The sequence below is a fragment of the Pongo pygmaeus genome, chromosome 7 (genome assembly GCF_028885625.2).
Source record: "Pongo pygmaeus isolate AG05252 chromosome 7, NHGRI_mPonPyg2-v2.0_pri, whole genome shotgun sequence".
NCBI lineage: Eukaryota > Metazoa > Chordata > Mammalia > Primates > Hominidae > Pongo > Pongo pygmaeus.
In genome coordinates, this window is record NC_072380.2 from 144,300,154 (window position 1) to 144,313,501 (window position 13,348).

Sequence of the window (13,348 nt, forward strand, 5' to 3'; positions counted from 1 at the left end):
AAATAAAATTTGTTTATTTTAAGTGTACATATTTCATATGTTTTTACAAACTGGTATAGCTACTTACCCACCAAAATTGAGATACAGAAAATTTATATCACCCCAAAAACTTTCCTCATGACCTTTTGTAGTTAATGTCTTCCCCTAAATGCAGCCCTGGGAAACCATTGAGCTGTTTCTATGACTAAAGTTATGCCTTTTCTTTGTCTTTTTTATCTCTTTTTTCTTTTCTGCGTTCATCGTTAGCATTTATAAAACTAGACTTAAGAAAAGAATTAGGTTTGGGGGCATATGCATGATCTTAATATAGTGAATGTTACACTCACAAAAATTAAAATTAAAAATTAAAAAAATATAGCAAGTGTTTAGGCTGTCCTGACTATTACAAAATCAGAGCAATGAGAATATTGGCAGAGTTTTGTCTTTTCTACAATTTAATATTAATTGTGTACATACACAATATAGTCTTTTGTGTCTGTCTTCTTTTGCTAGCACAATGCTTTTGAGATTGATCCATGTCCCTGAATACATGAGTAGATCATTCCTTTCTTTTGCTGACTAGCTCTCCATTACATTTTCCATTCACTCTTCTATTGGTGGACATTTCAGTTATTTCTAACTTGGCAATATTATAAATTATCTCTATGAATGCACATAAAAGTATTTGCATGGACACAAGTTTTCATTTCACCGGAATAAAAACTCAAGAGTGGGAATTCTGGATCTCATGGTAAGTGAAATAATCTGTACACCAAAACCCTGAGTCATGAGTTTACCTATATAACAAACCTGCACTTGTACCCCTGAAGCTAAAATAAAAGTTAAACTATTAAAAAAAAAGAAATGGACAATGTTTCCTACAAGCTACATATGAAAGCAACACAAATACTTGATATTGTCCTCACGAGCATTTGGTATTGTCAGTAATGTTACCGACACAACAGGTGGGTTTGATTGCTTGGTGGGTGACAGTCCAATGACAACCAAGGAGGATTTAACAAGGACGTTTTATTACTTGCAACAAGTAAGGAAGAAACCAGAGGTAGTCCCCCAAAGCAGTGCCTCCCTGAACAAAGGTGAAAGTAAGGCTTTTACTGCACTGATTAGCTGAGTCATTGCATATGGAGGTGGAGTAAAGGCAGTGCAGGCAGTCATTGATCATGCTTCTACCTAAGATGCATGCATGAAAAATGGAGAGTAAGCTCCTCCCTGGGCTGCGTTTTTAGTATGGCAATGAGGAGAGTTTGCCAAATTCACCTCCAACTCAGGCATCTCTGGATCCATCTCGTTTTTGTTTTGCTGGGGCTGGGCATAATCAGTGGCACAGCATGATCAATGACTGTGCCTGTGCTGCCTTTACTCTACCTCTACGTGCAATGATTCAGCTAACCAGCCCAGTAAGAGCTTTACTTTCACCTTTGTTCTGAAACTTTTCTGACAACAAGAACTCAAGATGGAGCAGTTATAAGTGGCTACTTCTTTACAGTGAAAACCTGGGCACCTTCGGTTATAGTAATTTTGGCTACACTAGTGGATGTGTGGTGGTATATCTTTGGGGAAGCTCACATTTCCCTAATGATTTATGAGGCTGACCATTTGTTTTTCGGTGCTTATTGGACATTTGTGTATATCATTTTTTTGTATGTATGTGGAATGCTTTCTCAAACATTTTGCTCTTTGGTCATTTTTATTGAATAGTCTTATTATTAGATACTAAAAGTTATTTATATATGTAAGTTCCCTGTCAGAAATTTGCATTTTGTTATTTTCTTTCAGCCTGTGCCTTGGTATGTATTGTATTGATAGTATCTCTCTCAAAGAACGAACACTTTAATTGTTGTGTTTAAAAGCTTTATTGAGATATGTAAGTAATGTCTTAATTTCTTAATTTTAATTTCTTAAAGTCAGTTAGCATATGTCCCCACAAATTAAGTTTTTTTACATTTGCTAAGACTGCTTTAGTTTCTTTGCATATCTAATGATTTTCAGAGCCAGTTTTTAAATTTCTACACAAAATCTCACTGGGATTTTTGATTGGGATTGCACTGAATATATAGATAGAAAAAATGTTGCTAGCAAATCTACTCTTATAAAATGATTAAAGAACGTTCTCTAAACAGAAAGAAATTGGAAAAAAAAACCTTGGAATTTCAGAAAGAAAAAATAGAACATAAAAGTCAACAAAAGTAGAAATAAATTAAATTAAATATCTTTTTCTCCTGAGTGTCTTAAATCATATTTGATGGTTTATGTAAAACATCTTCTGATTTAGTGCTCAATTTATATAGAGAAAGAATAAAAATAATTATATTTTCAAAGTGGGAAAATTAAATGACCTAAAAGGAAGTAAAGTTTACATACTTTAGAGTAATAAAACATATCAGTAGGATTTAATAAATAATATACACATATTATAATACCTAAAATAACTGCTGAGGAACTAAACAAAGCAGTATACTCAAAAACACTGTAAATAAGTAAAAAGGAAATTCTAAAATATGTTTTATTAACCCACAGGGGGGTTTCCAAAGAAAGGCCAAAGCAGAAAAATAAAGAAAAAAGAAAAACAAAGTTAAAAAAGAAATAATAATATGGAAGACTTAAGCATAACATGTAAATAATTACCTTAGGTAATTTAGTGGTCTAAATATATGATTTAAAAAACAGATTATTCGAATGGTTGTAAAAAAATAACCATGATCAAACGATATGATATGCTGACTACGAGTAACTCATTTCAAATGAAATAACATAGGTAGGCTGAAAGTAAAAGGATAAAAAAAAAAATGTATACCACACAGGCTTTTCTTAAAAGCAAGGCTATATTAGCATCAGCTAAGGTTGATTTCAGAGCAAAAAAAAGTCACTGAAGATAGAAAGGGTGATTATGTAATAACAAGGGGACCCAGCATACAGAAGACACAGCAATTCTAAATGTGCGTTCAGTAAACAACAACCCTTTAATATAAATAAAACAAACCTTGATAGAGCTAAAAGACATCCCATGCTCATGAATCAAAAGAATTGAAATTATTAAAATGACCATACTACTCAAAAAAATTATAGATTCAGTGCAGCCCCCTCAAAATATTAATTAAATTCTTCATAGAAACAGAAATAACAGTCCTGAAATTCATATGGAACCACAAGAGACCCTAATAAGCCAAAGTAATACTGAGCAAAAAGAATAAATCTGGAGGCATTACACTACCTGACTTCAAATGATACTACAAAACTGTCATAATTAAAATGGCATGGTTTTGGTATAAAAACAGACACATAGATAAATGGAAGAGAATAGAGCAATAAATCCAGATATTTACAGTCAATTGATGCTTAATAAAGGTGTCAAAAACACACATGAGAGAAATAACTCCCTATTCAATAAATAGTGCTGGAAAAACTGGGTATCAATATACAGAAGAATGAAACTAGACCCCTATCTCTCATTACATACAATGGTCAACTCAGAATGAACTAAAACATTAAACATAAGACCTGAAACTATAAAAGTACTAGTAAAAAGTATAGTGGAAACACTTCAGGATATTGGTCTAGGATAAGACCTCAAAACCACAGAAAACAAAAACAAAAACAAAAGACAAATGGTAGTCCCAAACTAAAAAGCTACCTCGTAGCAAAGTAAATGATCAACAGAGTTAATATCCTGTAGAATGGGAGAAAATATTTGCAAACTATTTATCTGACAAGGGACGAAAATCTTGAATATACTAGAAACTCAACAACAATAAATCACAACTAATCTCATTCAAAATTGGGCAAAGGATATGAATAGATATTTCTCAAAAGAAGTCATACAAATGGCCACAAGATATATGAACAAATGCTCAACATCACTAAGCATTAGGGAAATGTAAATCAAAACCACAATGAAATATCAGTTAAAATGGCTATTATCAAAAAGACAGAAAAATTACCAAATGCTGATGAGAATGCAGAGAAAGGAATCTGTTATACACTGTTGGTGGGAATGTAAGTTAGTATCGACGTTATAGAAAGTAGTATAGAGGTTTCTCAAAAACACAAAAATAGTAATACTATATAATCCAACAATGCCGCTACTTGATATTTAGCCAAAGGAAAGGTAATCAGTATATCAAAGGAATAGCTGTGTCTCTATGTTTATTGCAGCACTATTCACAATAGCCAAGATATGGAATCAACCTAAGTGCCCATCAATGAGTGCACAAAGTAAATATGCTATGTATACACAATGCAATACTATTCAGCCATAAAAAAGAATGAAATCCTACCATTTGCAGCAACATAGATTGAGCTGGAGGTCATTATGTTAAGTGAAATATGTCAGGCACGGAAAGACAAATTTTGCAGGTTCTCATTCATTGATGGGAACTAAAGAAAGCTGATCTCACGAATGTAAAGAGTAGAATGATGGTTACCAGAGGCTGGGAAGGTGTGAGGGGTATGAATAGAAGTTGGTTAATGGGCACAGACATACAACTAGATAGAAGAAATAAATTCTAAGTTCTAAGGTTGTGTAGCACTATAGTGTGAATAAATAACAATTTATTGAATATTTCAAAATAGCTAGAAGAAAAGATTTGAAATATTCCCAAAACCAATAAATGATAAATGTTTGAGATGATGAATATCCTAAATACCATGATTTGATAATTACACCACACTGTATGAATGAGTCCAAATATCACATGCACCCCCTAAATATGTACAATTATTATACGTCAATAAAAATACTTTAAAAATTTACTTCAGTGATTCTGCTTTGCAACTTTTCATCTGTTGATATTTTGTCTGTTAATAATTTCCATCTCTCTGTTGACTTTCCCAATCTATTTATTTAGTAATGCATATATATATATATATACACACACATACATATATATATCATTTTCCGCTAAATCAAATATTTGAGATATCTTGGATTCAATTTCTACTGAGTACCCTTTCTACTGTTTTTGCATAGCTAGGAATTTTTGCTTCAGAAATGGACATTGTAAATAATACAGTATTTTATAGCAGCTCTGGATTCCATTGTTTTCTCCTCAGAATTATTGTTTTGTTATTATTTTGTTGTCGTTCTATTGGGAATTTAACATGCCTGAATTTTAAATGTAACTTTCTTTTTGAAGCATTATATAGTAGCTGATATCTCTATTCTGCTTTTGTATTTTACATTTCTGTTTTTTGTTTGTGTGTTTGCTTTTAGCCTTCTTACTGTACTAGGGGTCTCTTCTAGGCCTGAATAATTTGGCATTCATCCAAAAATGTGGGTGGCAATGGAGCTCACCTTCTTCATGGCTTCTTGTTTTAGGGACTCCCTCCTAGTTTTCAGCGGTTCTGCTGGTTTAAAACTTTGTCCTCTGACACTTCAAGCCTGTGAAGCTTCAGGACTTTGCCACCTGACCTGTTCAAAGTTGGTGAACATGTTCAATTAGCTCAAAACCCAGCAAGCTCACAGGTCAGACCCACATTGCTCTATCTTTCTAGATTAGATTTCTTCTTGGATTTTGTCTGCAGTTTATATGGACTCCAGAATCTGCTTATGCAATAATAATTTAAACGTCTTCTAGAGATTTCGGCAGAATATATAGTCAGAATTAATTCTTACTCTTTTTGCTGTTCTTTCTCTTCAAAAATTCCCCATTTAAATTTACAGGGGTTTTTTAATTCATAGCCCTGACATTTTTTTGGCACCTTAAGCCAATAAAACTGTGTTTCTAAAGCTGTAGTCAAAGTGGTTGGACAGTTTCCTAATGCAAAACACACATACACACAACCAATCTTTACCCCTTCTATTTGTGTTTTTTTCAATTATACTCTTCAGAGACTTTTATCAGGTTGGACAATCATTCTAGTATCTTAAAGTAGTTTTTTTCTAATTATACTGTTTTAAAATTTTTCATTTGTGGAAGAGTTCATGCTATAACTTCACTACTCTGCCATTAATTTAAAAGGTTTTTCTCTCCTTTAGTTATTATGTTAAAAACAAATGACATTAAGGGATGACCTCTTTATGGAGGTGACATTTAAGTAGAGATATTAAATATTATTATAAATGTATTTTTAAAGCTGCTTTAATTCCCTTTGGGACTGAAGAAAGGACTATAAATAAATAGTATTTACCACTGAGAAACTGGTTTTTCTAAAGTGAGTACATTCACTTAGCTATACATGAATAAATATTACTAAGCACCTACTGTTTTCCAGGTACCGTTTTAAGTGCTAAACATAGACGATTTTCCTAATTTCTCATGATACTTACATTATAATAGGAAGAAACAAAAAGTGAAGTCAATAATCAAATTATATACAGTGTGATGTCATTATAAGCACTATGGAGAAAAATTAAGTAGAAGGAATGTATAGGTGTCAGTAGAAGAAAAAATCAATTTTAAATAAGGAATTAGGGAAGTCCTCACTGATAACAAACATCTGAGGTAGATATATTTGGGAAGTGCAGCCTGGGCAGAAAGAGTAGCAATTGAAAATTTCCTGAGTTGGAAAATTCCTCTAGTATTTGAGGAACAGTGAAGGGGCCACTGCGGCTATTTAGAGTGAGCAAGAGATAGGATTTAAAAGGGGAGGGAGGAGAAATAGCGAAGAGCCCAATCTGCAAATCCTCTTAGATTATTAGAACTTTCCTTATTTTACACGGATTGAAATGGGGAGTCACTGGAAGGGTTTGAGCAAAGAAGTGATGGCAGAAAACAGTTATATTGTATGTGTATGTATACACATACATACAGCAAGAAATCTCTATCTGTATCAGGTCTTTTTCCATATCTAGATATGAAATTTCTGCCTTATGCTTTAACAGGATCTCTCTTGCTGCTATGTAGAGAACAGATTGTTTAGGCAAGAATTCAATGAATCAGCAAGCCACTTCAATAATCCAGGAGATATTATAGTGTCTTAGACCAGAGTGATAACAAAGGAGATAGTGAAAAGAGTTGGATTCTAGAAATCCAGAATGCCTATAGTGTTTTGAAGGTAGAGTAAGTGGTATTTTGTGTGAGTGCAGCTGAGATGGGCACAGCAACTATTTATAGCGGTGTAGTACTGCAAGCATCATATTATTTGGTATGCATCTGCCTACATGTGTATCTCTTCTCTCTTTTGTGTTCCTTGAGGATATGGAATATGTAGTTTTATCTTCATAGCCCACAGTCCTCCAATATCTGAAAGCTGTTTCACTAAATTTTTATCCATTGATTCTTTACCAGCTCTTCTGAGCTGCATGGAAAAAGCCTGATTTTTCTTCCCCATAGGAGGCCTCTGCATACTTGAAGCCACTTCTTACTTGCCATTTTGTACACATATAAAATACTAGAGGTGGATGGAGGTGAGTATCTAATAGGTTTTAGGACTTCAGTGGAATAGGATTGAGTTTTGAGGGCCATTTACCAGCCACAGCAAGGAGAATATAACATGTTCCTTGCCTCCAGCTCAGTAAAGACAATTTTCAGAAGGCTGGGTTAAGTGGGACTGAAGAAGGCAAAACTAAAGGAAGATAACTGCCCCATTCAGAAAACCTCACTCTTTTCCTCATTCAGGGTTCTCTTTCTCCTGTGAATAAATGAGCAACTTCTGCATTCTGAGACAGAACCTTCCTCAGCAGCAGCACTCGGCTTGTGGTGTTCTGTACTCATGACCATGGTAAGTAGGCAGGAGCTAGAGGAAACCTCATACTAGAGCCACGGTAATACAGACCTAGGCTAACTTCCTTTCTAACTTCCCTGCTCTTTTCTAAGTCTCTCAAGTAGGAGATTATAATCCTAGGATTAACATCTATAGCAACTTTATTATAAAGCCCCCTCATTTCTACAACTCTATATAGTTTATAAAGTACTTTCACATTTTGTAATCCACCGAATATATACAACAGATTTGCAGGATAGATTTTATTATCATCATTGAATTTATTGAAGAGAATTCTTTAAAAGCTTATGTGGAGTTACTTTGAGTTGTTTCTTGTTACTCTGGGGCACATATAAACAAAAAAAGGTGAGTACCCTGTGCAGATTTTATAAAAGTGAGGAAGGCTTTAGTTCAGAAAAACCAGGGCAAAGACACTTAGAATCAAATAAAGAAAAAGGGAACAATTATTGTTTATCAGAGATCTTGTTATTTTTTGTCTAGAGATTGCCAAATAGGTTCTAGCTGTAGCCTTTCTGGGGGATAACTTAGAGGGTCCTTAGAGATAGAAGAGGTAGGCATGCAGTTAACTACAGGTTAGGAGAGATTTATATTTTATTTATACCTTGTGTTCATGGAATGAGAAATAATAATAAAATCATCAGCAATAATAAACATCAGTTTTTAAGCACTTACTGCATATCAGGCTAAATGATTCCCTGGTATCATCTCATTGAATCCCCACCTCAACCCTGACAGGTATAAATTGTGGACATCTCATTTTCTTAGATAAGGAAATTGGGATTCAAAGAGTTAGGTTAATTGTTTAAGGTCACAAAACTAATAATGGCAATGACAAGATTGAAACTTTTGATGACCTAACTTCAGAAATGTGACCTCTTAACACTTGGCTAATTTGACTCTACCAAGAACCAAGGGGAAAGGCAGCCTTTTTGGAACCTGAGGTGTGGCACTGACCATGGGCTACAGAAAAAAGCCAACTGAAGCCTCCCATGTAAATAAAAATAATCCAATTATACCACTGTAAAATGGCAGCTTAGTTTCAACTAGGATCAATTATGTAGAGCCCTTTTACCAAACTAAGACCTTATAGCTAACACACGTGTTAAGTTAAGTGAGCCTATCATGAGGTAATAAGACAACATCCAAATTTCAATGGATTAAACCAACAAAATGTGTTTCTTACTCATGAAAAATCAAGTGCAAATCTGAGAAAATTTCCAGGGCAAATGTCCTCCATGGGGCAATTCAACAATCTAAGCCTACAAAGGCTCCAGCATCTTTTACTTGCACCACCTGCAAATTAAGGCATACTCATCACTAATGTCAGGAGACATGACTACTGAAGACTTCTCATCAACAATTACATACTTTCGTCCCAAATAATGCATTATCACCTCTGGTCATACCCTATTGGCCAAAGTTAGTTACCTGGGAGTAGAGAAGTGTAATTCTCCCATGGTCTGGGATGATGGGGAGGACCCAACACGAGTTGTGAAGCAGGTTCACTGTGTACTGGTTACAAAGTTGTCTGGGTCCAGTGAGACAGAACACACACACACATAAAAGGTGTTACATGAGATGGGTTTATTACCTAAAGATAGACAGCAAGGAACAACAGAAGCCTAGGATTCATTGAGAGTTAATCCCTCAAGACTTAGAAAAGCTGGCTGGGGTGGATGGAGTTTCATCTGCACATGCCTTACTTGCACCACAGGTGGAGAACCCCAGAAATCAGCCTAATCTGGGTTTTATACCCTGGGGTAACATGACACATTTGGCTAAAGTATTGAAAAACATCTTTTTCAAGGAGCAGGGGAGGTAGATAAAAATAACACAGGATTTTCTGGCCAGTACCCACTTATCTCAGGATGTTAAATTCCCAGCACATTCTACAGTTATTCTTGAGATTGTAAGCAAGAAAGGGAGGGAGAATTGGGTCAGTGAAAGGGCACCCAGAGAACTGTCCTGAATGAGTGTCTTCTAGAAAACTCTACCACACAAGTGTTAGAGCATCCCAAATGAAGTTAAGCTTGCCATTAAATGTGCTACCAGTTTGTAAAACCATTTTCAAGAACTATAGCGTCAGCTTGCATTTATTGACACCAAGCTTTTACGTTTTTTTTTTAATATTTAGCATTTCATGTAACTCTTCTCAACTACCCTATGAGAAGGTATTACCCATTATAATCTAGACCTTTTTCACTAACCTCTGAGGTTTGAGGCAGGAACTGTATCTTGTTTTATTTACACCTCTCCCCAGCACACTGTTTAGCTCTTACTAGGTGCTTGTTAACTATTCCGTGAATCTGGGTCATTTGTAGCATGAGAAATAGAGACTCATAACAGTTATGTGACTTATCCAGGCTCACATAATCAGCAGGTGAATTAACCAAGATTTGAACTTAAGTTCATAACTCAAAGTTTTCTATACTCAGCCTTCATGACATTGCTCAAGGGGGATTTCTGGTCACATTTTAATTGAAATGTATGCTACCCTTCACCAGGACCAAAATTAAAGCATCCATCAAGCATTCAGACCAGCCTGAGATGTGGGGGGCCTGGCCCCTCAGGCATGCTGATGATTGCTATGTTTAGCGAGGCAGCTGGAAGCCAAGACATGAAGCAGGATGCCAAGGGGGCTTGGCCCCTTTCAGGCATGCATTGATGGATGACTCTTGCAGAGGCAGCAGATGTACTGAGATACTGGGACTGTTGGCCTCATCTGTCAATTGCCTAGCACTACCGGGTGGCTCTCCTCCTCTGATATTGTTTGTGCATTTGTTACTCCTAAGGAGCAACTTTATCTGTACATAACACCTGGGGAGCTAGGTCTGGAAGAATAGAGGTTTTGGTTTAATTACCTACTTACCACAATACATCTGTTTCCTAGGAACATTGACAATAAAAGTGAAATGACTGGTGTTAAAGATACAAGAGAATGAATCTTCTCTTAATTTTGCTAAGCCAAATGGAAACCAAAACAATTTCTCAAGTGGCTTGTGGTAGCGGGTCAATTCCTGAAGGCTCAAATTTACCACTTTCTTAGAAAAATTTTCACATCTCTCTATGAAAAGAATTCTAAGCTCTTGGGACTAAGCTAAAGTAAATTTGTTTTGGGTCTACAAATTGTTTTAGGTTAATTAATCTCACTGTCATAGATAAACATCAGCGACATACTATAGCCTACTAGATTATACATTTTGGTTTCTAAACTCTTGAGTGCATCAGAGAAAGCAAACTATATCAGGTGTAATTCAGTTTGGTTGCACATCATAGAAAAACCCCAAAATAACAAAGGTTTAAACATAAGACTTTATCTTTTCCATAAAAGAATTACAAAAGTTACCGAGCAGGGCCAGTGGTGCCGCTGCAAGATTCTGGCAAAACTCTTCACCTCATGTTTCTTCAACATCCACTGTTAATGTAGACAAGATCAGAATGAATCTTATCATGCACTTTGTAACTCTTTGTATCAGTCAAAAGACCAAGACTGCCAATACTTCTTCTATCCCTAGACTCCTCAACTCCATACAGAAGTGTCTATTCCCATTTTGGATCCATTTTTCATTCTTCCCCAGTCCCAGAGACCCTTTTATGAGTACACTCAAACATAAGTCTCCATCATCAATAAAACACTACACATTTTCACTCCAATTTTCTGAATGTCCTTTTTACCTTCTTGCTGTAACAGAAATCTGCCTTTCCTCTGAAAACACTCTTTCTCCTTGAACACTATTAAGTATGCATTTTTTCCCCCTGGTGCTTCTTGGCCTCATGTCCCCTTTGATTCACAAAGTCACTTTCACACATTTTCCCTCCTTTTTCCCTAGACCTATTATTTTTAATCCTCACTATCAGATCTTTGGTTCAGAATATCTCCTTGTGACAGTCATCTGCAGACAGGAAGGGTATTCTGCCTCATCCTCAACAATTGGTATAACCAGCTTTTTAATGTTATCCATTGTAGTGGCTATGTAGTATTCTCATTGTTTTCATTGTATTTCCCTGTTCATTATTGATGCTGAGTGCCATTCATTTACTTATTGAGACTATCTATGAATCTGCTTTTGGAACTGCATATTTAAATCTTCCAGCACATTTTTTAATCTGATTCTTTAACTTGTATAGAGTTGCAAGAGGTTTTAGAGATCCTGGACAAAATTGCTCTATCAAGTATACATTTGTGAATATTTTCCCCATGCTTTGGCTATCCTTATTGTTTCTATTTTGTTAAGTATTTTTATTCAGGCATAATATGTATAAACTAATCCACATATAAAGCATACAGTTTTAAATGTTGACATACATATACACCCGTGAAACTATCATCATAATCAAGATAGTGAATATATTCATCAACCCCCAAAGTTTTCTCTCCTACTTCTGCAGTCACTTTCTCTCACTCATCCCCGTCCCCACCATTATCCTTTATCTCAGCCTAACAACAAAGATGCTTTCTATTATTATAGATTAGTTTGCATGTTTTAAACTTTCAGATGAATTGAATCAGTAAGTTCTCTTTTTTGTCTGACGTCCTTGACTCAGCCTAAGTATTTTGAAATCCATTCACATTGTAGCATCAACATAATTGTATCAATAGCCTTCTTTTTCCTTGCTTTTTACACCATTGTATGGCTATACTACAGTTTAATTATCCATTCCCATGTTGACATAGTTTCACTTCTTCTTTTCTGATCTGAATGCTTTTTTTTGTTCCTAATAAGTAGGTACCCAAAGAGACTGTAAGCAGGCTACAATCTCTAGAACAATATTGAATAGAAGTGTTGATTGCAAGTATCCTTGATTTATTCCTGATATTGTAGAGAAAAGGCATTTAGTCTTTCACCATTAAATATGATATTAGCTGCTAGGTTATTATAGGAGTCTGTGATCAGGTTGAAAAAGTTCTCTTTTATTCCTAGCACAATTAAATGGAATGGATGTTGGCTTTTTAAAAATGATTCTTTCTGTGTCTATGGAGATGGCCATGGAGTTTTACTTTTTAGATGGATAGTGTAATGAATTATACTGATTTTTAACCTGATACAACTTTGCATTCCAGGCAAAATCCTACTTGGTGATGATGTATTACTCCTTGAATATGTTTTTAGATTTTATCTGCTAGAAGTTGTTTAGAATTTTTGCATCTATACTCCTGAGGGATATTGGCCTGTAGATTTCTTTGCTTGGAATACCTTTGTCTGGTTTGGTGCCAAGGCAATATTGGTCTGATCAAATGAATAGGGAAGTAGTCCTTTCTCTTCAGTTTCCTGGAAGAGTTTGTGTGGAATGGATATTGCTTCTTTATCAAAATGTGGTAGAAATCACTATTGAAGCCATTTGGGCCTTGAGTTTTCTTTGTGTGAAGTTCTGTTTTTGCTTCTGTTTATTAATGGAAACTGAATTTCTTTATTATAACTGATAAGTATTTAATTTTACCTAATAATAGGACATAATTTTAATTAAACATTTTATTTTTAGACAACTGTAGATTCACATACAGTTATAAGTAATATAAAAATATTGTGTATCATACCCAGTTTCCCCTCATAGTAACGTCTTGTGACAAATCTATTACAATATTAGAACCAGAATATTGACATTGATAGAGTCAAGACATTTCAGCCTGGAAATCCAAGATTTCCACGTGGTCTCCACTGACACTTTGGAGGGGTGGGGGCTTCAT

General features: G+C 35.1%; 1 non-coding gene across 1 annotated transcript; it reads right to left on the minus strand.

The window, feature by feature from the left end:
• Positions 1-234: 234 nt before the first annotated feature.
• On the minus strand, positions 235-414 carry LOC129043298 (small nucleolar RNA SNORA72). Its single transcript, XR_008504390.2, has one exon. It is a non-coding gene; the product is annotated as a small nucleolar RNA SNORA72 (small nucleolar RNA).
• Between the last annotated feature and the right edge of the window lie 12,934 nt (positions 415-13,348).